Source organism: Heteronotia binoei, chromosome 14 (genome assembly GCF_032191835.1).
Source record: "Heteronotia binoei isolate CCM8104 ecotype False Entrance Well chromosome 14, APGP_CSIRO_Hbin_v1, whole genome shotgun sequence".
NCBI lineage: Eukaryota > Metazoa > Chordata > Lepidosauria > Squamata > Gekkonidae > Heteronotia > Heteronotia binoei.
The window spans coordinates 4,413,753-4,438,778 of NC_083236.1; positions in this window are offsets into that span (position 1 = coordinate 4,413,753).

Consider the following 25,026-nt stretch of genomic DNA (forward strand, 5'->3'; position numbering starts at 1 on the left):
GGATCTTTATTGAGAACTATAGTGCTGGAGGTACGAGATAACAGTAATGCCAGTACTGGCATTTGGTTACATTTTATGCAGTCAGAAGAGATACCATAAAGTCATCTTTCACACGGATTGCAGACAAGTGTCTCCTTCCCAGGCCCTGTTATCAGAAGGGAGGATGCTCTCCTGCTGTGAAGGCCAAGCGGCCTGGCTTCAAAAGGCCACCTGCAGATGTGGACCCTAGGCTATCGGTTACCCTTCAGTGATCACAGAATATTGCCAGGCCCTGGGATCTGGTGTTAGTTGTTTATACAGCATAGCATGGGTTAGTATCAGGTTACAGCATGGAGTTGGTCTGGCTAACAGCACATAGGAAAGTTACAAGTTCTGACATAATGGGAGGGCTTGGGAAGCCACAGGAGAGTGCTGGGGCCAGCAGCTGCCAGCAGGCCATTTTGGAGTGGTCTTGTGGGAGAGGGCTGTGGGCAATGGGGGCTCTGAGGCTCTTTGGGAGGCCGTGTTACAGCAACAGTGGTGGTGACATCTCCAGTGCCCTGTGGGAGACTGGTGGCAATGGCAGCAGACTTGGGAGGGTGGGGAGGGCTCCTGAGATAGCAATGGCTCCCTGGCACTTTGGGAGTCATTTGGATGTGACAGGAGAATGGCAGTGCTGGGAGTCAGCTCTGTAGGCAGCAGCTTGGAAGACTGAGGGAGCTGTCACTGAACTTTGGGGGCCACATGAAAGCTGCTGTGGTGGGTCTCGGGGTCTGTGTGGTGTTTGCCTGCTGTCTCTCCCACTGGCCTTCCATCCCATAGTGACTGTAATCAGCTCTGTGCAGAGAACATGGAGAAGTGGAGATGTGTGTTTGTGGTATGCCTGAGTTGAGAGTGGCATTTTGGCAGTTTGTTTGAACATTCCCGGGCCAGCAGTGGGTGGGGGAGAGTGGGCTCAGCCAATGCAAGGCCAGTGGGGGTGGCAGATCTGTGATAGGCCAATGATTTATGGAGCACACCTCCAACCAGTGGGAGAGCTCCATTTTGCCAAGATGAAAGGGTTTTTTATATCTATAGGATGTACTACCCTTATGCTGATCCTAGGCTGCAACTCTCTTCCCTCATCATGTTTTTTTTGTTGTTGTTGCCATTTTGAGTACCATGTCCCTCACAAGAGAAGACTGAGGAAAAGTAGCCTCTGAGTGCCTGTGCTTCACCTTGTCTCTCCATTAGAGAAGCTCAGTTTCTTCTACGTTTGTCATTTCCTGAGTAAAACAATGTCCTAATCCAGCCCACTTGAGGTAAGAGTGGGTCAGAAGTGGTTTTCCATTGCTTTCTTCTTTGCAGTACTAACTGGAGTTAGCTGAAAGTAGCACAGCCATTGTCTACAAAAGATACTCTGCCGGTGTGTCCTTCCACTAGTGCTACTGCCCAGTATCTACCCTTCAAGGATTCCTCTGCCCATTCTCTTCTGTTGATGTGGCTGTTGATCCCTGAAGGGGAGTTGCATCTAAGTCTGGTGTGTCTCAGTTGTGACCATTCCACCCTTATTGGGTCTGCTCGGAGTTTAGATCCCCTTACAGTATTGTTCTCAGCTTTCCCAACACACACAGACCCCCTCGCCACATTAAGGTGTATGTCCAAGAAGGGGATTGAGACATATATACATTTTTAATTTGTATTTTTTAAAATAAATTTTGGATGTTTACCCCAAAAGCCGCCCTGAGCCACTCGTGGGAAGGGCGGGATATAAGTCCCGAATAAATAAAAGGAAAAAAGAAACATAGAGGGGAAAATACCAAGATGTAGAAAATGCTATAACATATATTTACACTTTTAATTCAGCTTTTGTTGCCATAAATCAAGAAAAGATTTCCATGTCAATTAAAAATATTTTTATATTGCCAACCATCCTTGAGATTTTTTTCATCTGCAGATATATATGCATTATAGCCTCAGTACTTATCACAACATCATGGGAAATCCTGTAAAATCTTTACTGAAATCAAGGTAAACAACGTTAACAGCATTCCAATGATACATTTCATTGATTCCAATGGTACAATCTCATGTATTGCTGCCTTAACATGGTGAGAGGGCTTGCGTAGTTCAATGAGGCTGTGGGCTATGCCATTTAGGGCCTCCCAAGATGGACAGACTACAGCAGAGAAATCAGACAAAATGTGATCCACTGGAAAAAGAAATGGCAACCCACTCCAGTATACCTGCCAAGAAAACCCCATGGACAGTAACAAAAGGCTAAAAGATATGGCACTGAAGATGAGTGCCCAATAAACTACTGGGGAAGAGTGAAGGGCAAGTACAAGTAACCACAGAAAGAGTGAAGCAGCTGGGCCAAAGTCGAAAGGACACTCAGCTGTGGATGTATCTGATGGTGAAAGGAAAGCCTGATGCTGCAAAGAACAATACTGCATAGGAATGTGGAATGTAAGATCTATGAATCAAGGTAAGCTGGATGTGATCAAACATTAGATGGCAAGACTGAACATAGACATCTTGGAAATCAGTGAACTAAAATAGACGGAAATGGGTGAATTTAACTCAGAGGATCACTACGTCTATTACTGTGGGCAAGAGTCCCGTAGAAGAAATGGTGGCCATTATAGTTAACAAGAGAGTGAGGAAGGCAGTAATGGGATACAATCTCAAAAATGACAGAATGATCTCGGTCCATATTCAAGGCAAACCATTCAATATCACAGTAATCCAAGTCTATGCTCCAATGACTGACACAGAAAAGGCTGAAGTGGACCAGTTCTATGAAGATCTACAACACCTTCTTGAACTAACACCAAAAAAGATGTGCTCCTCATCATAGAGGACTGGAATGCCAAAGTAGGAAATCAAAAGGTAACTGGAACAACAGACAAGTTTGGCCTTGGAGAATAAAATGAAGCCAGTCAAAGGCTAAAAGAGTTTTCTTAAGAGAACAAGCTGGTCATAGCAAATACCCTCTTCCAACAACCTAAAAGGCAACTCTACACATAGACATCACCTGATGAGCAACACAAATCAGATTGATTATATACTCTGCAGTCAAAGATGGAGAAGCTCCTTACAATCAGCAAAAGCAAGACCTGGAGCTGACTGTGACTCAGATCATGAGCTACTAATTGCAAAATTCAGACTTAAATTGAAGAAAATTGGGAAAACCATTGGGCCATTCAGGTTTGATCTTGATCACATCCCTTATGAATATATAGTGGAGGTGAAGAATAGGCTTAAGGAACTAGAGTTGATAGAGTGTCTGAAGAACTGTGGACGGAGGTTCATGACATTGTACAGAAGACAGCAATCAGCAGCATCCCAACAAAAAAGAAATGCAAGAAAGCAAAGTGGCTGTCTGATGAGGCTTTACAAATAGCTGAGGAAAGAAGGAAAGCAAAAAGCAAAGGTGAAAAGGAAAAGTTCACCCAACTGAATGTAGATTTTCAGAGAATAGCAAGGAGAGATAAGGAGGCCTTCCTGAAGGAACAATGCAAAGCAATAGAGAAAAATAATAGAATGGGAAGGACTAGAGATCTCTTCAAGAAAATTGGAGAAATCAAGAGAATGTTTCGTGCAAAGATGGCTATGATAAAGGACAAAAATGGTAAGGACCTAACAGAAGCAGAAGATATTAGGAAGAGATCTGTATAAGGATCAAGAAGCAACTGTTAGAATAGGATATGGAACAACTAATTGGTTTAGAATAGGCAAAGGAGTTCGACAAGGATGCTTATTTAATTTATATGCATAGTACATCATGTGGAAAGCCGGCCTGGATGAAGCAAGTTGAAATGAAGATAGCTGGGAAAAACATCAACAATCTCAGAAATGCAGATGACACCGCTCCAATGAAAAAAAGTGAAGAGGACCTAAAGAACCTCTTGTTGAGGGTGAAAGAGGAGAGCACAAAAGTAGGCTTGAAACGCAACATCAAAAAAACTAAGATCATGGCATCTGGCCCCATCACTCCTTGGCAAATAGGAGGGGAAGACATGGAAGTAATAACAGAGTTCACATTCCTGGGATCCAAGATCACTGCAGATGGTGACTGTAGACACGAAATTAAAAAAAGTTTGCCCCTTGGGAGGAGAGCTATGGCAAACCTAGGCAGTACAATAAAAAATAGAGACATTACTCTGCCAACAAAAGTCCATATAGTCAAAGTGATGGTATTCCCAGTAGTAATGTATGACTTTGAGAGTTAGACCATAAGGAAGGCTGAGCACAAAAGAGTTGTGGTGCTGGAGAAGACTATTGAGAGTCCCTTGGACTATAAGAAGATCAAATCAGTCAGTCCTAAAGGAAATCAACCCAGACTGTTCCTTGGAAGGTCAGATGCTGAAGCTGAAGCTCAAATACTTTGGCCACCAAATGAAAAGGGAGCACTCATTGGAGAAGATCCCAATGCTGGGAAAGACAGAAGGCAAAAGAAGAAGGGGATGGTAAAAGATGAGATGGCTGGACAGCATTACTGAATTCAAACATGAATTTGAGCAGACTTCGGAGGATGGTGGAAGACCAGAGGGCCTGGCATGACTTGGTCCACAGGGCTGCAAAGAGTTGGACTCGACTGTGCAACTGAACAACAATAAATGATACAGTAAGCTTATCACCTAATCAAAAAAGGAAAGGAGGTTGGTCTGGCAGGGCCTATTGGGAACAAATTCATGCTGACTTTCCCACTGAAAGGACCAGGAGGTCCTTGATCAAGGCCTTTCAGCCTCTGGGTTCATTTCTGAGGGTATATGCAGACATTCAGCAAGTAATGCCTGATACAGGGAAGTTTAATATATTCAAGTTTAATCAACTGTTCAAATTAAAAGAGTGTATACTAAGCGAGAACCACTCTTTAAGCATTGGCAAAAGCAATAAAAACAGAATTAATAACATTACTAGGCTATTTCTGGCTTGAAACTTACTAAGAAGTCAAAAGCTTTCTAACTTGTTTTCCTCAGGCAGTTCTATGATATAATGCTCTCACTCACATCTTAAGGAAGTCCATCCAGCCCAAACACTCCTTGTCATTCTACATGAAAGCATCGGAGCCCCTCCTTTTTCCAGCCATAAGCCCATTGGCCAGTTAGGGCATGGTTGGTAAATTGACGTAGCTAGCTGCAAACCAGATAAGAGTGTCTTATGCCAGCTGGTCAAGACAGCCAGGTGGATGCAATTAATAAGCAGCACTGGGGTTGCCAGGTCTGAATGAGGAAATATCTGAAAACTTTGGGGGGGGGGGGGGGGTGGAGTCAGGAGACTTTGGGGGTGGAGCCAGGATGATTTGGGGGTGGAGTCAGAAGCAAGGTTGTGACAAGCACGATTGATCTCTAAAGGGAGTTCTGGCCATCACATTTAAAGGGACCATATTCCTTTTAAATGCCTTCCTTCCATTGGAAATAATGGTGGATAGAGGCAGCTTCTTTGGGGGATTATAGAATTGGACCCCTTGGTCCAGTCTTTTTGAAATTTGGGGGGGGGGCGGTTGAGGAGAGCTACCAGATTTGCTGCTTCTACCTCAAAAAATAGCTCATCCAGAGCCCCAGATACCCACAGATCAATTCTCGATTTTAATCTATGGAGACCAGTCTCTACAGGGAATAAATAGAGTGCCCAGCAGATATTTCCCTCCGCCTGCCCACTTTCTGATAACCCTGACGTGGGGGGAGGGCTTCCAAACCGGGGGATCCCCTGCCCCAAACCGGGGATTGGCAATCCTAGCAGCACATTTCTCTCAGAACAGGCCAAGACCAAACCTGTAAAGACTTACAGCTCGAACACAATTGATGAAAGCCATGATACCTATAGGCCCGGTAACAGCTATTTCTTATACTCACATCACCAGGTTATCCCTCAGATGCTCACACAATGATCCTTTTAAGACCTGCTCTAGTATCTTCCCTAGGATAGATGTCAGACTGACGGGCCTGAAGTTTCCTTGGTCATTCTCCCTTCTTTGAAGAACATTGACCCTCCTCCAGTCTTGTGGCACATCTCCTGTCTTCCAAGAGGTCTTGAAGATGATGGACAAATGCTCTGCAAGCTCTTTAGAAAGTTCTTTGAGTACTCTCGGGTGTACACCATTTGGCCAGGGGACTTTTGCTCATCTGGTGCAGCCAGCTACCTCACAACATCCTCTCTGTCTGTGTCAACTAGCAGCCTGGATGCTGTGCCTTGCTGACTACCATCTCTTCTCTAGACAAGTTTGTTCTCTTCTTCAGGGAGAAGAAGCAAGGTTGAATGTGTTGCCTTCTGCAGTTTAATGGGGAGATACAAAGATATACCATTTTCTGATAGATTGTGCACCAGATTGAATAGACTTTATTGATTATATGTGGTTGCAGGGGTCAAATATGAGAGATTCACCTACTGAGCAAGTTTACTCCAGAGTCTGCGGCATCCCCTTGTCTACCTAAAATACACTCTCCCTCCCTCTGTTCCTTCCTTCCTTCCTGGAGTATTGTGTTCAGTTTTGGGCACCACATTTTAAAAAGGATATAGACAAGCTGAAATGGGTCCAGAGGAGGGCGATGAAGATGGTGAGGGGTCTGGAGACTAAGTCCTATGAGGAAAGGTTGAAGGAGCTGTGGATGTTTAGCCTGGAGAGGAGGCGGCTGAGAGGTGATAGGATCACCATCTTCAAGTACCTGAAGGGCTGTCATCTAGAGGATGGTGTGGAATTGTTTTCTGTGGCCCCGGAAGGTAGGACCAGAACCAATGGGTTGAAATTGCATCAAAAGAATTTCTGGCTCAACATTAGGAAGAACTTCCTGACTATTAGAGCAATTCCTCAGTGGAACAGGCTTCCTCGGGAGGTGGTGGGCTCTCCTTCCTTGGAAGTTTTTAAACAGAGGCTAGATGGCCCTCTGACAGCAATGAAGATCCTGTGAATTTTGGGGGAGGTGTTTGTGAGTTTCCTGCATTGTGCACGGGGCTGGACTAGATGACCCTAGAGGTCCCTTCCAATTCTATGATTCCTTCCTTTTCCTAGCCTACCTTGAAGGATAGAATCAATTGTTTAGACGTGTTGGTCTGAAGCAGCAGAAAAAAGTTTGAGTCCTGTGGCACCTTTGTTGGCCTTAAAGGTGCTACTGTACTCAACCTTTGTTTTGCAACCTTCAAGGAGGTAAGGACTGAGTACATGGCTCACTGCCCTCATCCATCTTGTCCTCACAACAACCCTGTGTGGTAGGTCAGGCACTGTAAGGCTGCCATCTTATATACACTTACCTTATGGAACTTGGTGGAACTTTTGAGAAAACATGCATAGGATTTGGCTCGTGCTCATTTAACAATAACCAAGCCCTCCTGACATGTCCATCTCTTTTTATATTTTGAATTTTTTAAAAAAAAATAAATAAAATATTTTGATTTCAGCTCTTTTCTGCAGAAATCAGAGGAAATTAATAACTGTGCAGCTGCACACACCCAGAATAAACCTTGGGGAAACAAATCATAACTCACCTTTTTTTATAATTAGAAAGCTCAAGTGAAAAACAAAGGTTTGCAATGTGTGAATGTGACATCAAAAGTTGAATCTGTTTAGGGAACTTGTATTTTCTGCTCCTTTCTTTAGGAACCTATTTGCATTTTAAATAATTAAAACATTAAAACTGAAAAATTTATAAATGAGGGCTGCTAAAAGAATCCTGCTTGGCAGACAATGGAAAATAAATTATTACCCTGCTAGGTTTGCTTTAATGTCATATCTGTCACTCTCCCCAAGGTAGGTTGATTACCATACCAAGGGACTCCCCCCCAATTCCTCACCCCGCCACACTGTCTGTACTTTTACTGCCTGCTACAGAAGAAATCCAGGTCTCTGGGGGCTTTGATCTCATTATGAAGACTAACCCAAACAGAACCTCTGCTGTTTTCAATAATTTCCCCCTTTTTTAAAAAAACAAAAAACCTGGGTGTGTTTGCATGGGTGTGAATTCATGTGAAGAGTGACAGACCCCTTTGTCCGGCCCTGCTTTGCCTGGTTGTAACCAGCGTCAAGACATTAGAGACAACAAAAGCTGGATTGACAGTATCATCAATCACTGGTCTGACAGTCGACTTCAGTTTGTTTGTTCCACTCTGCATAATAAGTGATTGGATCAGGTTTAATTAGAAATTGGGTAATCAATCATTGCCAACGAGGCAACTCAGCTTGGGATCTAGATGCTGCTAAGGGGGAGGGAGGAAAAGGCAACTCTCTGTCTAAAGGTGCATAAAGGCTCAAACTGGTACGTTCCTCCTCTGACGCTTCAGAGGGGAGTTATGAAGATGTCTGCACAGTGGCACATCAGAGAATCATTCCCATCTGTGTAGCTTACAACTGGACATCTGCGTTTTGACATTTTACTTCCACTGCAGAAATTCTCTCTCTCTCTCTCTCTCTCAATAGCATAGAATATCAGAATCTGAGGGAGGAAGACAAAGCAATTCAATTATATGTTCTGAAGCCCTCTCATTTTACATCTGCCACACAAAACAGATCAGATGCTGGTTTTCCTGATTGATGAGTATTTAATAATCACACTTAGCTCTGAAGCAAGGTTTCCAAGTGCCTCATGTAGAATACCTCAGTAACTGGAACAATGACCTTGCAAGGTAGATTAATAGACTTTTATTCTCAATATGGAAGGGGATTTCAAGACCATCTTGTGAAAGGGTCATCAAGACAACCAATGAGCTCATAGATTAGGTGAGATTTGAATAGTGGCTCCACAATAGGTCTCAGCAGAGGTGGCCTGTCTACTAGGCAACCCTAGGTAGCTGCCTAGGGCATGGGCTATGGGTGGATTGAACCTCCCCTCCCACTGCCCCCAGAGAGAGTTATATTGCCCGGGAGGAGAGGCCCCTGGAGCCCAGAAGAGGCCACATGGAGTGATGGTGAGCAGGGGCATGCAGCCTCTGTGCTTTGCCCTCCCCGCCCTCCAGCTTTGCCCATAGGGGCTGCAGGAGGGCACCTTGGACGCCATACACTTTAGGCTACCCCTGGGCCTCAGAAACAGCAAAACAATTATTCAAAGTTCATATCCAACATTCTGTCACAGTCTTCTTTGACCAGGAAACAGAATCCAAGATGTTGATATGTGACTTCTATGCAGGCAGGCTAGAGGCAGGAGCTGTGACAACCTGCTGGAATGGCCTTGGCAGAGGTTGTCTTTGAAAGCTCTGGCAGAGGTTGTCTTTGAAAGGGCAGCTGCTGTGAGAGTCCTCTCAGGGTCCAGATCGCATGTTGTTGGGAGTGCAGAAGAGAGAATTCCGTCAACTTCCTCCAGGCTGAGTGGGTGGAAGTGATCCAGAACTAAACCAGAAGAAAGGCACGGAGCCTCAAGTTCATGTACTGCATCCAATGTGATAAGCAAGTCCTGGCGGAGTGACGTGATCTTATCTGCAAAAAAATTCGCAAAAGCCTCACAGCCTATTTCTAATTCTCTCACATTTGGTCTGCCTTGAGGCAGTGTAGTTAAATTTCCAATTATTCTAAACAATTGTGCTGGGCGCGAATTTGCAGATGCAATCCTGGCCGCAAAGTAATTTTTCTTTGTGGCCTTGACTGCCATCTCATAAGACCTCATAAACGTTCTATAGGATGTTCTCGTCGCTTCATCATGAGTATGCCACCACTGCCTCTCTAGCCGTCTGAGCCCTTGTTTCAGCTGTCGTAGCTCCAAGGTATACCATGGAGCCAGCCTCACACGAGGGCGCAGAGGGTGTCGAGGTGCGATCTCATTCATCACCCTGGATAGCCGATTTTGCCAGGCCTCAACCAGGTCATCAAGGGAATTGCCAGGGGGCCAGGGATCCTGTAGAGCCATTTGGAACCGTTCCAGGTCCATCAGGCTCTGCGGGCGAGCCAAAATAGGCTCTCCGCCCATACAGGGTTGAGGCAGCGTCTCCATACGGGCATTGAGGGATAGGTGATCCGACCATGGTACCACTTCTACCGCGATATCGCAAGTTTCCTGGAATATTGCAGCCAAGAGCTGGCAACCCTAATTGACTATACTCATGTTGAGGGAGATGAGCAGGCTCATGTTGTCCAATGGAGCCAGAAGCCAGATGTATAGTATGGTTAGGTGGATTTTCCTATTTACAAAAACATAAGTTTTGTCTCAGTACAGTATTTGAGGAAACAGAAGGGTGGGGGCAATTGCCACTGAAGACTTCCAACACCCAAATGCATCTCCTGTGTAGGATATCCAGGGGCAGAATCCATGGCGGACAAAGATACAGGAATCTAAGAACACTACAGGGATGCAGACCGATTAAACAGTGATCCATTTAGTCCAGTTTCACACAGTGCTAATGACTTGCCCTGAAGGGCCAATGAATAGGCACACAGTTTTTGCTTCCTAGCACTGGGTTTCAGAGTAAGGAAGTTCCCTTTATTCACCATGGCTAGTAGCTGTTGCTGGAACTATTTGTCATTAAATGCCATCTGTGCTTGTGGTCATCCACTGGGAGTAAATTCCACAGTTTAATTACTCATTGATTAAGGATGGACATGAACCGGCTGAATTTTGGCCAGTTTATAGTTTGTGAACTGAAGAACCGCCACAGACTTCCACAAATTTTTATACAGTTCATATCTGTATTTGGCACATATACAAATTTTTATACAGTTCATATCAGTTTATGGCAGTTAATGAACAGCAGAGAGCAGGTGTTTGGAAATGCTGCTCTCCACTCCCCATGAAAAACCACAAGGAGCAGAAAGCATGGGTTTAAACTTTAAATGGCTCATGAACTGATATGAACTGGTTCAGTTCATGAGCCAGTGTATCAGTTTGGAGTTCAATTCTGTCAAGCATGCTATTTCTAAGTGCTGTTTTATCCATACTTTTCTTCTTCCTCCCTTCCCCCTCTCACTCCTCCCTTCTCCCCCCCCCCCCGTGGGTGCATAATAAAACCTTCTCTTCTCAGGATGTGTAGAGTAACCTTGTAAAAACAGCGTAAAGTACCTCTCCCACAGATTCACACAGCCATGCCTTATCAGCTCGCAGAGAATGTGTGAGAAATGAAGATGTGAGCATTCCTTAGTCGTAAAGAGATAGTAGGGAATAGCCTTTGAACTTTCATCCCCATTTGCATCTTCATGTTATTCTTTTGAAGTTATCTGTAACCCTGCCTTTTGAACTAGCCTATAAGACACTATGCAACTTTGTATTCAGTATTACTTCCAATGAATCTGTCTTCTGAGCAAGTCATAGAGTTTCAATAAAACAAGTCTTTGATTTAAAACAAAAGCTTGGCAAATTCATTGTTCAGCCACGAACCACAAACTAATTCATAAAAATGCAGTTTGTTCTCATCCCTATCATCCACTAAAAATATTTCCTTCTGTCTGTCCTGTATCTACTACCTGTCAGTTTTGTTAGGTACCCCTTGTTTTTTATGTTACCTAGACATGGGCACTTACTCTAGACTGGGGTTACCCACCACTAGGTGCCTCCCCCCACAGTCGATCAGCTGAGTGGTGGAGGGATTGGCTGACCAAAAGCCATTATCTGCTGCTCCCTGACCTCTTGCTCTTAAATTAATTCTAATTCATTATTCTAAAACAAACCAGTCCTGAAATATGCCACTTAAGGCCTTTAAGGGTAATCAAAAACAAAAGAAAGTCAGGGGAACTCCCTTGTTAATGGATTTTTTTTTTTGCCCCAGCTGAAGCTGCTAGCACCTCCTCAGCTCCTTCGGGTTATTGAAATACATACACTGCTGACTCTCTCCTTGTGACAGCATATCTATTTGAAGTGTTGGGGAATCTACATCAAGAATTAAAACAAGATGTGATGGACATGCTAACCCCTTAGCTCAATGTATGGACAAACTGGAGACTCAAAACAAGCAAACAGCTCAAAAAGCAGAAGAAGCCATAAAGAAAGTTGCCTTCCTGGAAGAAACACTTGGAACTACCTCTCAAGATGGCTGGCCAAGAGAAAGAATTATGATGATCGCAGCAGTATAACTCTTTGAGTCAGATCTGGCTTTGACCTTTGAAGCCAGATCTATATACACTCTCCCTGGGCCATTACAAGCCTGCCAGAATTCAGAACAAAAAGCCCATGCAAAGCAAAGGCTGCAGTTGCTCACCTAGCCCCCCTCACCTAGCCTCACCTAGCCACCCTAACAGGTGCTAACAGAATTATCTCTTGTCGTATAAGAAATAAAAATGTGAAATAGTGTGATTTTTCACCAAATGTGAAGCAGCAACTGATCTTTCTATTTTTATGGTGTCTTGGCTGACCACTTCATTAAAATTAGAGGAGGGAGTGATGCTTCTTATTCTGAGATCTTCTAGTGTTGGTAAAACAACAACCAAGGTCACTTTTCCCAGCAGAGATATAGTGGTGGATTTTGCTGATTATCGGACTAGGAGGAAAATTTTGATGGAAGCGCGTCATCAGAATGGCTTAGATTTTCAAGGAAGCAAAATACTTGTATTCCCAGACCTCCCTTGGGGCCTTTCTAAATTAAGTGTGTTATTAACAAGGTGACTGTGGAACTTGGCTTGCCTAAAACTTTGTAACATCCATGCTATCTTTCAAGCTCAAAAAACAAACAAACTATAAATGACAAATGCCATTGCATGTCAATACTAGATACTGTCAAAAACTATATATAACTGCAAGTAAGCTGTTGAAGTACAATTAGATGATGGCTGTCAAATGATGCTAAATAAGAAATACTAGCTGTGAAATATCAAATCTTGTGTTTAAATATCACTGGATAAGAAGCACACATAGTTAATGTTCAAAAATATTAGAGAATATTTGGTTAGCAACATTCTCTGAAGAGAAGTTTGGTGAGACTTCTGATATTGTCTTCTGATGAAAATGTTTTTGAGTTCTGTTCTCCTTCTTGGACAAGCATAGAAAAATATACTGAGGGGAGAAAGGGTGTTTCAAGCATTGTTCTTTATCCATTTTCAACCTATGCTTGAAAATCAGAGGCCAAAGCTCTGTTGTGCCTGAACTTGAAACATTTTGTCCTGTCAGCTTGTTGGCTTTCACTGGATTTTTAGTTCAAATATAATTTCTGTTCCCTTTAGGTCATGCCGGTTGAGGGTTTCTCTGGCTGTCCTCAAAACTCATTTTCTTTAATCCAGGATTAGCCCTTGTTGCCCTCCTGGTACTATTTCAACTAGTGTAATGTCTTTTCCCCCTTCAATACTGTTTTAAAAAAAAAACCCTACACATTTTGGACCAAAGCAATTCATAATCACAGTATATCCTCCACAAACATTTTGTTGGCCTTTACAAGCAGAATATTTTCCCACTCTATCTCGACATTATTATGAGGGAGTTGACTTCCTTACCGAGGAAATCTAACCTCTGTGATCCTGTCAGTGCTTTTATATGTTTGTTTCCAGATATATGGTTTAGCTGCCCGGCACTAAACTGTGTGATGATGTTGGTTTAATTCTCTAAACAAAAGGTCTCTGAACAAAGGATAGAAAAGTATAAAATCAAAGTCATCCAAGAGGAATGCAAACACAGTTCTGACATGCTCATCCTCACAGTTCTATAATCTCATATAACTCTCAGGTATTCAAAATGATTGTTTTGCCCCTTGTTCCTCTCACCAATAGTGACAGCATTCTCCTTAAGACAGCAGTACTCACTCTGGGAGTCGGGGGAGCCACATTTGCAATTACTGTGTCAACCAAAAGTGTAGAGTTGCCAGCCTCCAAGTGGCACCTGGAGATCTCCTGGAATTACAACTGATCTCTAGACTATAGAGATCAGTTCCTCTGGAGAAAATGGCTGCTTGGACTATGTGGTTCTATACCCTGCTGAGGTCCCTCCCCAAACCCCATCGTCTCCAGGCTCCACCCCCAAGTCTCCAGGACTTTCTCATTCCAGAGATAGCAACCCCACAAATGAGCCCCACAAATGAGCCTGGTGTGAGGCCTGCACCATTGGGAGTCTCATAATTTACCTGTTCTTTTGGTTTCAAGGTGAGAACCAACTGCCAGCCTAAAGTCCTATTGGGCAAGTGCTGTGCTCGCTTTCTTGAAGCATGGCACAGACCACATTGGAGAATAGTGCCCAGAAGAGCAAAAGGTGACATTTTATTTATTTGTTTGCTCATTTGTTTCAATTTTTATACCACCCTCCCTGCAAACAGGCTAAGGGCAGATCACAACAAGAAGTATGCAAACAATAAAACAGTAATATGTTGTTGAAGGCTTTCACAGCCGGAGTCCATTGGTTGTTGTAGATTTTCTGAGCTGTGCGGCTGTGGTCTTGACATTGTGATACCTGACGTTTTGCCAGCGACTGTGACTGGCATCCTCAGAGGTGTAGCCCAGAAAACTGGAGTTCTCTGTGGGTCAAATTGAGAAGTTCTTCTTCTTATGGTCCACCCATACCCTAAGACCCTGTTCACGCACACTGCTACACAGAAGTGTATCCTCTATCCAGTATGTGTGTTTTTCATTTTTGTTACCAAGTTGTAGAACGTGGCAATTATCCTTGTTAAATTGCATCTTGTCCACTTCTGTCCAATTTTCTAGCATGTTCAGATTTCATTGAATTCTAACTCTATTTTCTGGTGTATTCGCTGCTCCTCTGAATTTGGTGTCATCTGCATATTTAATGAGTAGCCCCTCCACATCCTCATCCAAATCACTGATAAAAATATTGAAAAGTACAGGGCCAAAAACTGAGCCTTGTGGCACTCCACTGGACACCTCCCTCCATTCAGATGTAATGCCATTGTCAAGATCGACTGATTATGACTAAAGACTGGGGGATCTTGGCCTAAGTATCAGGCCTGGTTAAAATCATAATGGATCCACTGCTGCTAATGTTCTACCCTTAGCTACTTCCCTTCCCCCCTTTCTTATTTTGATTTGCAACTGGTGTGAAAGAAATAGTTGGTGCCTTTTCAGGGCCTGAGGTGGGAGGAAGCCTTGCATGATAATACAAGGACAACCGGCTAGCTATCACCTGAGAATGTATCTGGTAGTTATGTGTGAATGTTTCCTCCTGACACCCCCCCCCCCCGGTAGGAATGTTTTTGAAGTATATCTTAAAACCCATGTATCAATGTATTGGTTTCATTCTTAGCAAGCTAGAGGCTTGCGCCAGAGTACCGGTTATCAATAAATGTAGTCTTAGTATCAACTTTGACTCATCCTTGAATCCGTTGACTTGACAGCCATTGACAACTATTCCAGAGTGCGGCTCTCCAACCAGTTCCCTATCCACCTAACTATCCTAGAATCTATTCTACAGTTCTCTGGTTTACTCATCAGAACACCATGCAGAACTCTGTCAAAAGCTTTACTGAAATTGAGGTAAACAACATCAACAGCATTCCCTTGATCCAGTAAGCTCATCACTTGATCAAAGTAGGAAATGAGGTTGGTCTGGCATGGCTTGTTAGGAACAAATCTCTAATAGCCTAACATTTTAATTCTTCTTCCTGCCTTACACTTTAATTAGCTGCATTTTTTTTATTCACTTCTTCTTAATCTCTGGTCATTAATTGGTTTCCCCAATGTATTTTATTATGTTGCTTTGTCAACCGCCTTGGTGGCCCTGATCCGGCAGAAAGTCAGGAAATAAACATTGTAAATAAATGAATAAACAGGTTCCCAAGGTGGGGGGCATAAACATGGGGAAAATGTTTTCTCTCTACTGTCTTTGTTCCTCAGCCTCTCTTGGCAAGCACTGGCTGAGAAAAGGTGTGGGGCATTGTGCTCCAGTTTGCCCCACTTTAAAGTCCTCACCCTTCTTCCCCATCTCTTGGCTCATGTTAATAGTGTAAATGGAGCTTAGTCATGCTGTGGGCCAGCTCATAGAAACATTCAGTTAGAAGGGGCCAAGCAGGCAATATAGTCCAAACCCCTGATCAAGGCAGGATCAGCCTAAGATATTGATGACAAGTGTTTGTCCATCTGTTGCTTGAAGACTAACAGTGAGGGGAAACTCACCATCTCCCTAGGCAACCAATTCCACTTCTGAACTACCCTTATTGCATTATTTTCTAATATCCAGCCCATACCTTTCATCCTGTGATTTAAACCCATTATTTTGAATCATATTTTCTGCTGCCAACGGGAATAGCTCCCTGCCCTCCTCTAAGTGACAGCCTTTTGAATGCTTAAAAATAACTCTCTCCTCCTCTTCTCCAGACTGAACACATCCAGATCCCTCAGCGTTTTCTAGTAGGGCTTGGCCTCCAGGCCCCTAATCGTCTGCATCATTCTTTTTTGCATCCACTCCATTCTGTCCATTTCCATTTTGAAGTGAGACCTACAGGACTGCATACAGTATTCCAGTTGCAACCTGAACAATGAGTGTGTAGTGGGACTAGGACATCTTGTGATTGAATGCTATGCCCTTGAGTCAAGAATGCCTCTTGCCATGATTTTGTAGTTGCTTCTGATCTCTGCTTTTGCTTTGCTGCTATCAAGAGCCCCGTGGCGCAGAGTGTTAAAGCTGCAGTACTGCAGTCCAAGCTCTGCTCACAACCTGAGTTCGATCCCCGGTGGAAGCTGGGTTTTCAGGTAGCTGGCTCAAGGTTGACTCATCCTTCCGAGGTCGGTAAAATGAGTACTCAGCTTGCTGGGGGGAAAGCGTAGATGACTGGGGAAGGCAATGACAAACCACCCTGTAAAAAGTCTGCTGTGAAAACGACTGGTGCTTGCACAGGGGACCTTTCCTTTTCCTTTTCCTATCTCTTTGTAACTGAATTAAGCACACCTCTGCCTAGTCTCAGAGACAGTCAAGGTCACTAGTCTGTCTATTGGAGATTATGTGTGCACCTGTGAGGAGCCTGGAACAGAACTTTGGCGGGAGGGGCAGCTTGCTTGGTGCTATATTCAAATATGTAACAGACCGTGGGAAGGGTATAAGTGTAGGGGAAATGCCCGCCATTATCAGTTTTCACAAGAACCATCTTGCCCCATGGAAGTCAGTATTTCAATAAAGTCATTGTAACCAATGATGAGTGTTGATAGCTGAACAACTGGGGACTTGACACCTTGTTGATATACCCCAAGAGAGCATTAGCCTTTTTTGCTGCTACATCACATTGACTGTTCATATTTAGCTTACAGTCCACCTGCACTCCAAGATATTGTTCACACACACTGCTATTCAGAAGTATATCCCCATCCAGTACAGATGCCTCTCATTTTTGTTACCCAGATTTAGAAACCTGAATTGCTTCTTACTCACATCCACTCAGTTTTTCAGTGTGTTCAGATTCTACTGAATTCTATCTCTGTCTTCTTGTGTGTTTGCTACTCCTCCCAATTTAGTGCAAATTTATTAGTCCCTCCACCCCTCATCCAGATCATTTTAAAAAATATTGAAAAGTACTGGGCCCAGAACTGAGCCCCGTGGTATCCCAGTGGACACCTTCCTTTAGTCAGATGAAATGCCATTGACAACTGCTCTTTGGGTGCGGTTCTCCAACCACTTCCCTATCCACCTAACTGTCCCAGAGTCTAGTTTGCAGTCCTCCAGGTTACCCACATCACGCCTGCAGTCCTCCAGGTTACCCACATCATGTCAAAAGCTTTACTGAAACCCAGGTAAACAACATAGACAACATTCCCATGATCCAGTAAGCTCATTGCTCCAAGAAATAAACAAGGTTGGTCTGGCAAAATGTGTTGAGGACAAGTCTGCACTGATGTCTCCAGGTCACCAAGTTGTCCTTCAGTTGGTCACAGACTGACCCCTTTAACATCTGCTCCTGTATCTTCCTTAGGAGAGAGGTCAGACTGACTGGCCTGTAGTTTCCTGGGTCATTTTTCCTCCTTTTTTTGAAGATATCAATAACATTTGCTCTCCTCCAGTCTTGTGACACATCTCCTGTCTTCTAAGAGGTCTTGAAGATGGCAGACAGAGGCTCTGCAAACTTTCTAGAAAGTTCTCTGAGCCTCCCCCCCCTTTTTCCTTCCTTTATTAAAATATTTATATTTTGTCTTCCCTAATGGCTTAAAGAGGCTTGCACGTCTGTGAAGTGCCATCAGGCCACAAGTGACCTCTAGCAACCCTGTATGGTTTTCAAGGCAAAAGACGTTCCGATGTGGTTTGCCATCTGCTGCCTCTGCATAGTGACCCTGGGATTCTTTGGAAGTCTCCCCTCCAAATACTAGTCGGGAGTGATCCTGCTCAGCTTCCACGATCCAGTGAGATCAGGCTAGGCTGGAACATCCAGGTCAGGGCCATTGAGGCGAACAAATCACAATTTAAAGCATTCCCAATAAAAACATCAAATGATCCTTCCCTTCAAAAGATTTGTGTCGCCTATGCCATTTTCAGAGCACAGGTGAACAAAATGGATTTGCAGGTCTCTTACATTTTTTTTAAAGCTGGTCTCCCTTCCCTTCACCTCTTCATGGAATCCATTCCAAAATTTGGAAGTTACAATGGAGAAGGCACAGTTCTGGTTGATGCCAGATGGGCTACCATAATTGGGGGGAAACCCAGTAGCTGGCAGACAAGAGACTGTAGCTGGTGCACATGGATGTAGAGGAGGAGGTGTACAAATCCCAGGGTGCTGTAAAGGACTTCAGAGGTCACAGCCGCCAGCTGGGAGTGCAGTTGGAAACAAACTGGCTGCTATTCCTCTTGGAGAGCCTTTGACACTAATTGGACATTCTTAACCAGCTGAAGTTTCCAGATTAACTTCAAGTGCAGCCCAATGTTTGGTGTGTCACAGTAATCCAATCACAATGTTACAAAAGGATGGGTCAGCACAGTCAGATCAGCTCAGTCTAAGAAAAGTAAGAGCTGGCAAACAAGATATAGCAGGTTGGTGTACCAGTGGATACCTGTACAAAGATCAGTCAAGTCCTTCCTTCTTTTTGGTAAAATGCTCTGTGTATATTTAGTAGCAACTGTCTGCAAGGCATGAATTGTCTTTTAGTGGGTTGTTGGTCCCTTTAAAACAATAGTGTTCACATTGCAAATCAAGCCCCACAATACAAACATGAACAAACAAATTAATTAATGGTGTAGACATAATTGGAGCCCTTCAAGCAACTGGAACACAAACATCAAACAGCCCCAAGATATTGAGAACAGATGGGAGGGAGTGGAAGAGCATGACAGACAGATGTCTCATTTCAGAAACAGTGAGTTGGATGACAGAGCACATGTTTTGCTTGCCCAGCATCCCAGTTGCTTCCAGTTAGAGTAGACAATGGTGAGGTAGATGGACTGATGATCTGACTTGGTATAAGGCAGCCTTGTATATCTGGTGGGGTCCTTTGCATTCTAGTCAGATATGAATATGTCCAGCTGGTGTCTGATGGCTCCTGTGGATGTCCTTTCAGTCAAGAACAACAGTCTTTAATCATATGATCTCACCACCAGCAGTATTCAAGGTTGTTCAGATGATGGCAAAGTCCCTGTGCAAAACAGCCTGGGCGAGATCTTGCACTCCGGCCACCAAGTCAGCAGCTGGCATCAATGAGATGGTGTTACAACTTTCTCAACAGCTGCCAACTAATGTTTGATCAGGGATAAAATATGCCAAGGTGACAAGATCTTGCTGCCCTGCATTTCAGGGCCTGTCATTAAAAATGCAGAAAGCCACAGACAGGCCCTGAAGGTCCCATGTTCTTTTAAGGTACAAGAGAGAGAGACAAGTTCACAAGATGTCAAAAACAATATCCATTTGTGTTTACTATGCAAACCCGCTGAGTAACCTTTGGATGCATGTTTGTACTAAGGGACCTTTGAGAGAGAGAGAGAGAGAGAGAGAGAGAGATTTTTTTTAAAAAATGGGCTACTTTAAGATAGATGTATTGTGGGAGGCCAAAGAACTTAGCAATGGGGAGGGAACCTCAACCAAGGAATTTATAAATTTGTGTATGAACTGGGGAAAAATACCGTACTATCTGGCAATTGTCCTCTTTGAAAGAACAATGCCGAAAAGGCTGATGTACTTCAGCTCCAAGGCCTGTGGTACCATAAAAGGGTTGGTGTATCTCCCCCCGACCCACCCCCTTTAATAATATATTGATGTGAGCAGCTTGGGCCCGCCAAGCAAATTCTTGATGTGGAAAGTCAGCTGTCGGAATGAGGCTCATCACTTCAGCAAAGTGCGCTCAGGCAGAAGGCCTCTGGGGGCGCTCTCCCCAGCACCCAGATTGCTGGGAAGGGAAGGGAATCAGGGACCAGCAGGATCGTAGTTCAGCTTTGCAGTGATGTTGTGATAAGGTTTTCGTTGGGTACTGAATCTTTGCTGCTAGCCTAATCCTGGAGCACTTGAGAAGGAAAATGGGCTCCCAGAAGGACAACTGCAGAAAGACCAGGCATTTGCAAGAGGAGGGAGTTTGTTGCGCTGCCCGTTTCCTTTTAGTCAGTAACCCACCCCTTGGTCATTGTTAATTAACATTTAATAAATAACACTTTATTAAATTTTGGGAAAAGAATAAACAAACAAACAAAAGTAATATAAGAAATTTGCCAATACATACATCTAGTAAAATGAAGGCATACAGAATTATATTAGCTATCATTTTTAAAGACGTCACTAAGGATTTCTCGGAGGAAACTTTCCCCTTTCATCTCTGATGTTGTCTTTAAGCAGAAGCAGCCATATTTGCCACTCTTTACTTTATTTATTTATTTATCATTTATTTAACTTAATTTATATCCCACCCTCCCCACCAAAGGCAGGCTCAGGGCGGCTCACAAACCAAGGGTCGGCACTAACACACTAGTGTGACCAATACAATAACCAACAATAAAAACATAAAAACAATTTAAAACATTTGTAAGTGCTACTATCATAATTTCAGACAGTGATTTAAGTTCTCGTGGTTAGCTCTACTCAGAGGTCTCAGGATCGCCACTGCATAGTGCAGTTGGCCATTGGTGGTGTTCTTATGGGCCAGTCCCATTGCTGCAGATGTTACCATTCATATAAATGCCTGGTGGAAGAGTGCCATTTTGCAGGCCCTGCAGAACTGTAGGAGCTCTCGCAGAGCCCTAACCTCCTCCAGCAGCTCATTCCACCAGCTAGGAAAAGGCCCTGACTCTCGTCGTTTTGAGCTTCACTTCTCTGATACTGGGAACTGTCAACAGGTTTTAAGACCCGGACCGAAGTGCTCGCTGGGGCATGTGCAGGGAAAGGCGGTCCCTAAGGTATGCAGGACCCTGGCCAAAAAGGGCTTTAAAGGTAATGACCAGAACCTTGAAGCGAATCCAGTACCCTATCGGTAGCCAGTGCAGTGCTTTCAGCACAGGCTGGATGTGTTCCCGTAAAGAAACTCCCATTAACAGCCTGGCTGCAGCGTTCTGCACTAGCTGAAATTGCTGGATTTGGGACAAGGGCAGCCCTATGTAGAAAGCATTACAGTAATCCTGTCTTGAGGTGACCGTTGCATGGATCACTGTTGCCAAGTCATTGCATTCAAGAAAGGGGACCAGCTGCTTGCCATCCGCAGATGGTAAAAGGCTGACTTGGCAGTGGCAGCTACTTGGGCCTCCATTGTTAAAGAGGGATCCAAGAGCACCCCTAAGCTTTTAACCTTGGGCGCCAGCATGAGCTAGGCTCCATCGAAGGTCGGTAAACAGACCTCTGGTCCCGGACAGCGGCGACTCAGATACAGGACCTCCATCTTCATTGGATTTAATTTCAGTCTACTCAGCCTGAGCCACTCCACCACAGCTTGCAATGCTGCGGACAGATCTTCCGGGGTGGAATCGGACTGGCCGCCCATCAACAGAAAGAGCTGGGTGTCATTTGCATACTGGTGGCAACCCAGCCCATACCTCTGGGCAACCTGGTGAGGGGGCGCATGTAGATGTTGAATAACATTGGAGAAAGAACTGCTCCCTGCGGCACACCACATATAAGTGGCTGTCGTCGGGATAGTTCATTTCCTAGCACCACCCTCTGTCCACAACCCTGGAGGAAGGAGCAAAGCCAGTTTAAGGCCAACCCCTGAATCCCAGCATTGGCGAGGCGACGGGTCAGTAGCTGATGGTCAACCGTGTTGAATGCCACCGGCAAGTCTAGCAACATCAGCACTGCTGTGCCACCTCTGTCCAGGTGCCTCTGGAGGTCATCTGTGAGGGCGACCAGAACCGTCTCCATCCCGTGACCCGGATGAAAACCAGATTGATGTGGGTTAAGCGCAGAAGCATCATCCAGAAAACTCTGAAGCTGCACTGCCACAGCCCTTTCAATAATCTTGCCTAAGAATGGCAAGTTAGACACTGGCTTGTAGTTAGCCAATTCAGCCGGGTCCAAAGATTTTTTTTTTTTAAAGGGGGCGAACCACTGCCTCTTTTAGAGGCTGGGGGAAGGTTCCTTCAAGAAGGGACCTGTTGACAATTTCCCTTAGTGGAACCCGTAGCTCCTCTCGGCCAGCTTTTATTAGCCAAGAGGGGCACAGGTCCAGCCTACAAGTGGTTGGGCACACAGTAGAGAGTACTCTGTCAATTTCCTCTCGGCTGAGTGGAGTGAAAGAATCCAAAACTTGACTAGAAGATGTGCTTGGGGCCTCGAGTTCATTTACTGTTTCTAAGGTGGCCGGGAAGACATGGCGGCGTGACAGGACTTTATCTATGAAAAAACTTGCAAATGCCTCACAGCCAATATCCAGTGTGAAGTTTGGTGGCATTTAGACCCCGGTTTCATTAAATTTGCTGACACCTTCCCTGACCTGGATAGCCCAGGCAAGTCTGATCTTTTTAGATCTCAAAAACTAAGCAGGGTCAACTCTGGCAAGTACTTGGATGGGAGACTTTGGAATACCAGAAGTTAGGAGATGGGGCAGACTTTATTCAGCCACCTCTCTGGATATTCTCCAGGGCCCCAGTAGGGGTCAGTCACCAAAGGTCACTATGACTTCCAGGTGCAGATACACAAATGGCAGGTACTTTGCAGGGTATCCACACACAGGCAATGAATGCTGGCTGCACAGTCTGGCTTACCAGATTGGCTGCCATGGTGGGCATCCTCTTAGCTTTAGTTCTCAGAACTTGTCACAGATCTTCATTACAGTGGGAGCAAAAATGGGGGGTGGGATGCAACATCACACAATGCCATGATGCTCTAGGAATTCCCCAAATCTCTATGATCTTTACTATAGAGATTGGCAAATTCTCAGATCATTGTGATGTCACTTCCACCTACAACTGGAAGTGACTTAGTGGTGTTACACAACACTGTACTGCCACCTATTTTTGCTCCTACTGGAGCAAAGAGACCACCTGGCATTGCTATGTACAGCTAACCCAACAAGAATCAATCCATTAAACCTTTCAGTTCAGGGTCAATTAAGTTCAGTAGGTTTTTTTTTTAACCTCTCTAGTTTCTTTTCAGTTACTAACCTTTAAAAGGAGTTTAGCAACAAATTCAGACAATCTGAACTGCTTCAGAAACATTTCATGAAGAACAATAGCACAATGTTTGCAAAAAATGTAGCTCTGTAAAATAGGAAGTAAAAGGAGCTCATTTGGAAATGTAGTGACCCCACTTTAGGGTTAGTAATCCTAGAACAAAGAGGGGAGAATTTTGCCCAGGAAAGTTTCACTGCCATTTCAAGCAGAGGAACTGATGTCTGGAATCTGGAGGTCGGTTGTAATTCTGGTGCTGCATCTTTTCTTCTTTATAGCTGCAATTTTGCCACACACAGTTGAAGAAGTGGAGAGCCTTCACCATCCCTGAAAGGAACCTCCTGCATGCATGACAGTTGAACTAATTGTTTTGACCCAGTTACCACTCTTTGTGTTGAAGGATTGGGTTCTAGTTCAGTTTCAAAGCAATCAAGTGATTCTGGGGTTGAGTTCAGTTTCACCTGACTGGGGGGAAAAAACCCTTTCCTAACAGGGTTTGGGCTTCATGCTCAGTCTGACTTCATTCTACCACTCTATATTAATTTGTTTTCATTGTTCCAAGGTGGACTGTTCACACCAAAAAAATTGGCCTATTTTCATTTAAATTCTCCCCCCCTTTGAATTCCTCAGAAATGACACCCAATCAGAATCCTTCAAATTTACCTGGAAACATCCCATTCATCTCACTAGAACAAAATTTGAGTCAGTGGTACCTTTAAGACCAACAAAGATTGGTTCAGACCAACACAGCTACCCACCTGAATCTATATTCCATGAATGAAAATGCTACTCTTCCCTGACCATTCGCTATGTTAAACTGCTGATGGATTTTAATCCAGCCTTTCTGGAGCTAGACAGCACTGAGACAAAGAGATGGGGAGTGAAGGTTTGCTACAGAGCGGTCTCCTTTCTGATGGTGGTCACAGAGGAGCAGCAGAGATGCTCAGTGCTCAGACTCATCCTTGGACACCATGACCACCACCAGCCTCACCCCCCTTCCAATATTCCACACATTCACAAAACTTTAGACATGTCTGCAGTGTTAGGATATGATATGCTATGATAACCTGCTTCAGTGATATGTGTTAATTTTTACTTTGGCCAGTTCCCCATGGCATCTCTATTCCCTCCATTAAATTCAAGAACAATATCCTTCCTTCAGCCTTCATTTAATTAATAGGTTTCCCAGGAACTTGGCCTTTTTGCCTTTGGCAGTTGATTTTTTAATTTCTAAGAACCCGAGGAACAAGCTGACATCCCTGCAGTTTGAAATTCTCATCTAGAGATGAACGGCCATAATTACATGTTAAATATGCTTCAAATCTGTAGAGAGCGGTAACTCAATAAAACCATGAGCAAAATTTAATGGGAAGCTTAATTATAATACTAATATCATAAAATCCTAATGAGGAGAAAAATACTTTACTTTCTTTAGCTTTGCCACCTAATAAAGGGTCATATTTTTTGTGTGCAATGGTATTATTCTCTTGAATTTTACGAAATATTATTTTCTTCCCCTTTGGTAATGTTTCCAAATTTCAATTATTTTCTTATGAATGTAATGAAATATTTGGCAAACTCTTCAGGACACATAATAAAAACAACTCATATCTTCTTGCTAGATGTAGGGTTCAAATAAAATGAAGATAAATATGCTTGAGCCGCAGGGATTAGCTGGGGCTGCAACCCTAAGAACACTTTCCGACAAGTCACACCCACCTAA